General features: G+C 36.2%; 1 pseudogene across 1 annotated transcript; it reads left to right on the forward strand.

Annotated features, from left to right (window-relative positions):
* The first annotated feature begins 1,025 nt into the window (after window positions 1-1,025).
* On the forward strand, window positions 1,026-5,007 carry LOC308509836 (peptidyl-prolyl cis-trans isomerase-like 3; annotated as a pseudogene). Its single transcript has 2 exons — window positions 1,026-1,171; window positions 4,554-5,007. The product of its transcript is annotated as a peptidyl-prolyl cis-trans isomerase-like 3 (transcript).
* Window positions 5,008-5,351: the final 344 nt, after the last annotated feature.

A 5,351-nucleotide genomic window follows, 5' to 3' on the forward strand; every position in this document is an offset into this window, starting at 1 on the left:
ATCACAAAGTATTATATTTTAGTATGGAAGGGAATATCAAAATGAATTGGCACAATAGTCTTAGCTACTAAAAACAAAATTTTAAAATTCTACCTGTGCAAAAAATTCTACTTTTTATTTTATATAAAATTATTTGTTTTAAAATGTTTTATTTAGAAATAAGCCCCTTTGTTGTTTCAGGTATTTTACAGAAGGCACTGGGGTAGAACAGATGGTGTACGGTAAGGGGACAAGTAGGATTTTCTAAAATGCTAAACTCATCTATGATACATACTCTTTACTCTGGAAGACCCTGAGGCTTCCTGGGGTTGCTTTCTGGAATTCATCATATTGTTTCACATTTTGTGGTTAAAATTGAGGGAGGGGGCTAACATAGGAAAAAGGAAAAGTCAGAGTAACCTTTGTTACTACCTATCCTGCAATCCTAGTAACTGGAAGAGCCAATAACTCTGTTTATTTTATTTCTCTCAGAATATAACATCTGTGAAAAATATTAATGATTACTTAATTTACAATTTATGAAGGACTTTGACATATACAATATCATTTATACACTACAAGGGTAGGATCTGAGGCAAAGTAATAAAAATTAGATTGATTAGTATTCTAAGTTTTAAAGAAATGAGCTCAATGCTTCCCAAATTCTGCATGGAATCACCTGGGGAATGTCTAAATCTACTGATGCCTGTTTTCTGCCCCTAGAAATTGTGAATAAATTTGTTTTGAGTATCAGTTGAGTATTTAAATGCTTATAAGATTCCCCAGATGATTCTAATATGCAGACAAGGTTTTCAGTTTCCCAAGGTTATAAAACTAGAAAGGAACAGAATTGGGATTAATTTCAGGACCCTTGGTGTCTAATCCAGTACTTTCAACGTAGGCAACAGTAATGAGAAAAAACAATAAAACTGATAGGAAACTCAGTAAACCAAACTTTTACTCTTTTCCCACTAACTTTATGTTCATGCAGTTTAAATTTGAGTGCCTACTGGTAGGTGGAAATCGGTTACTTGCTAATGGTAGAAATGGATCAGGAAGAAGATGACACCCTGAGGGAAGAGATGGGAGAAAGAAGAGTGCCCATGGCCATCATTATGGAAAGAGAAATCAGAGTGATGCAGTGGAACATGTCATGTGGACCTAAGGCAGAAAGCCAAGCTACTCAGCCAATGTCAGAATCTGATGGCAACTGTGATTGATAGCCCTTCTGTCTCCCATGGAAGGAGATGAAAAGTGTTTCTCATCGAGTAGGAGTTGGCCAATATTTTCCACTTGTGGCAGAGCTGGTGGATATGAAACAAGTTTATGGATACTTGCCAAGGCATCAGCCTATGAGAATTACAAAAAATAAATAAATAAAATAAAATAAAAAATAAAAAATCACTATGCTTATTCAGAAATATAATGTCAATTACTCTGGGTTTCTACTTCAGTGTTTTTACACTTAACCCCTTTATAGTCAGAAAAAATTAATTAGTGTAGCCCAGCTTCTACTAAAATAAATAGCACTTAAAAACAGCACTAATGCTAACCAATCTGCTAAATATTTTTGCAATGCCTATGGGCAAAGTCAGCCCTTTCCGAAACCAAAGAATTCATTGTGCATTGCTATTTACATGGAGAATAGTATTTATTTTATCTAAAGTTCAAAACATGTAATATGCTTCCCAAGAAGTTATCTGGTTTAGCAAATAACAAATAAGAGAGAAAGCAGAAGAGAAAAATAAACAGTAAACAGAAAACACTGTAATGTCTGCAACACCATTCCCACTTTGTCACAGAACAAAATAATTGTACCCATATTTTCTAAATGGAAATTTTAAAATTTTCCAGCATTTCCAACCTATAAACTGAAGAATGGTAGTGGTTTCTTACTATCTCAGATGTGCAGGAACTGTAACTATTCTTTATAACTCAACTTAATCTCTTCTCTGAGTCTCCTAATCCACTTGATCACAGTGAACATAAGTGTACTCCTTTCATGGTCAAATCGTTCTAGGTTTAAAGTTAATCAGTTCAGGGATTTTTTTTTCCTCTTCTACCTAGTCCCTGGGGTGTCACCCAGTAGCAGGTATCTGGCTTAAGGTTCTGAGCTTTTATCCATGTTGGTATCCACTGGGATGAACTATCGACGTCTCTGGGTCTTGGATACTATCTCCCTTCCAATTGGCATTCCTTGAGACTTCCATCTCCTACTTCGTTTCTGGACATACTTCTGTGGTGCTTTCCACTGTGGGCTTCCTCAGTGATGTTCTCAGAAGCACAAAGAAGGTAGCCTCTTTTCCTTACGTGTGTGTGTGTGTGCGCGCGCGCGCATCCATAGGAAATGTAGACACTATCTTAGGTTCTCTTGGTCCCAGACAACTCCACAGCTCAATGTCATGGTGGCAGAGGGACTGCAATGTGGCTTCAGCTTCCAGAATTCCAGTCAGAAAGCAGATCCTGGGTCTTCTATATTCTCAAATCCTGGAACATGTTATATGCATTTATCCCTGTACCTTAAGCAAGATTATCTGTATCTCAAGAACATTCATTTTGCTTAGTCCTCTTGTGTCCCCCCTAATTCACATGCTCTGTTTTAAGTCAATGGACTCATCCTTAGGTCCACAGTGGGCAAAACTGACTTTCATGGCATTGTACATTCTCACCAAATATGTTAATTAGGTAAAAACGTTGAGTTTTGTCTTCAAAAACAAGATTTTAAATCTTTAAGTTCCCTTTCTTACTAACTAATGTCTATGCCAGAAAAAACACAACTGTTTCCTTCAGATTTGCTGAGCCATGCCATTTTCTGACACATGAAATGGTAGAAGATGGCCTGAGGTGGCTGAGAATTATGAAGACAAGATAATGTACAGATAAATATTTAATTGTTAACCCAATATATAGTGTGACAAGTACAAAATTTTAACACCTAAACCAGTTCCTTCTCTAAGATCATAATTATAATTTATCAGAATTTGAATGCTAATGGGCAGAATATGCCCAGAGAGCCACCTCGAGTATGTAGGAGAGCTGAGAAACAGCAGCCTATAAGCTTCTGCCGATTCAGATGGACGTGTTGGACAGTGACCCACAGCATTGGTTACAATAACGATAAGCAATGTGTAGGTAAGAGACACACAAAACTGATTAAAATATAGGCATAGCCCAAGATCAAGGAATTAAAGGTAGGAAACCAGCACTGAGGTTGAAGGTACAGAGTCAACCTGGAAGCGCAGGCATTGGGGATTGACCATACCAGTGAGAGCCTTGAGATTGAGTTACTGAGTTATACACTGGACTTGCTTAGAGACGCCCTTACCAGAACCTGAATGCATCTCACAGTCTTATTTTGACTAAACTTACAAGATATAATTTCACCTCAAAAGTGTTCACATCATCAAAGTATCCCCTTTCTGCATTCAGTAAATTTGATAAAGTTTCAGAAAAAAAGCATTTTATTTATTAGATTACCAGTTTATTTTAAAAGGATAGAACTCAGGAACACCTAGATACAAGAGATGCATAACACAAGGTATGGGGAAAGGGCAGGGGGATTCCATGCTCTCTTGGAACCTGTCACTGTCTCCAAATCTCCACGTGTTCACCAACCCAGAAACTCTAAGAACCCCATTCTTCTGGGTTTTTAGGAAGACTTCATTAATAGGCATGATTGATTTAATCATTGGCCATTGGTGATTACAGTCAATTTCCAGCCCTTCTCCTCTTTAGGAGATCAGGGAGATGGGACTGAAAGTTCCAACTCTCTAATCACATGATTGTTTCTCCTGGTAACCAGCCTCCACCCTTGGATGTTTCGCAAAAGTCAATATTAACATACCTTCAGAAGACACCTTTATTGCTCTCATAACAGGAAACTCCAAGAGATTTAGAAGTGAGTTACTAAAGAAGACCAAATATATATACATACATATATATATATATATATATATATATATATATATATATATATATATATACATATATATATATATATATATATATATATATATATATAAATAAATTACAATATCACAAACTTCCTTAACCTGATAAAGATAAGCAACAATGGTAACACAAACTAGACACAATATTCTACATGGATAAATATTTTAAAGCATTTTCTTTAAAATCAAGCATAAGTCAATGATGCCCATTTGCAGTCAACATCATGATAGATAGCCTAGCCTAGCAAAGTATGATTTAAAAAATGAAAATAAATAGTGAAAAGATCTTTTTTTCACTGTCGAAAGTGTTCCAGGAGGGAATGAATTACATTGTCTCCCTAGTTCTAGCCATTTTAATTTGAGTTAGATAGGAGAGGGAGGGACAAGGAGGTAACTAACCCGAGAGCGGCCTTCTGTCTTGAATGGGTCCCGTTCTTGACTTCTGGTGACATGAAGATGCTAATTTCAAATTTACGGACCTGTCTAAGGCATCTGCAATTGCATCTTTTCTGCTTTAACTACAGCTGTGTTAACCAAAGTCATTAAAGATTCAGTTTCTAACTCTGAATAAGACTGTGAGAAATTAAGTAATAGTAAGAAAAATTTTGGTGACACTGCCTACAGATGTGTTATTAAAATAGAAGTCTTCTGTGAGAGCACACTCAAAAGACATGAAAAGTTCTTGGCTCTTTGTGCCAGTAATTACTACAATTATATTTCACAGAAATATCAAGAAGTTTCATGGTTCAAACAGGAGATCTCACAGATACCAGAAGTGGAGGTAACAGTATCTGGGGCAAGAAATTTGAGGATGAATACAGTGAATATCTTAAGCACGATGTTAGAAGTGTGGTATCTATGACTAATAATGGCCCAAACACCAATAGATTTCAGTTCTTCATCACCTATGGCAAGCAGCCACATTTGGACATGAAATGCACAGTATTTGGAAAGGTAATAGATGGTCTACAGACTCTAGATGAATTGGAGAAGTTAGCAGTAAATGAGAAGACATCTACCTCTTAATGAGGTACACATTAAGGACAAAGTTATTCATGCTAAGCCATTTGCTCAGTAGCTATAATAGACATGGACAAGTACTTGGCAAATATTTGCGGGACACACCTATTGTGGTTTATCCAGTTTTAACTAGGTCAGAGATTACAGCATCCTGCTTGTTTACAACTAAGGTCTTCCATGAATTAGTGATACTAAGGGGAGCCAAACAGTTTTACTTCCATCTTTTGAGCATATTCTTTACTATAACTATTATCCAATGAATTTGCTTATTTAAAAAAAAAACTTTCTGTTTTTGTTCATTTATTTGTCTGCTGCATATAAACATTCACTTTTAAATGCTGAGCCTCAAATCAAGCATTTTTGAGCACCCTAATTACACACTCCTACCATATCTAGTTCACA

The sequence above is a fragment of the Rhinolophus hipposideros genome (genome assembly GCF_964194185.1).
Source record: "Rhinolophus hipposideros genome assembly, chromosome: 17".
Classification (NCBI taxonomy): Eukaryota; Metazoa; Chordata; class Mammalia; order Chiroptera; family Rhinolophidae; genus Rhinolophus; species Rhinolophus hipposideros.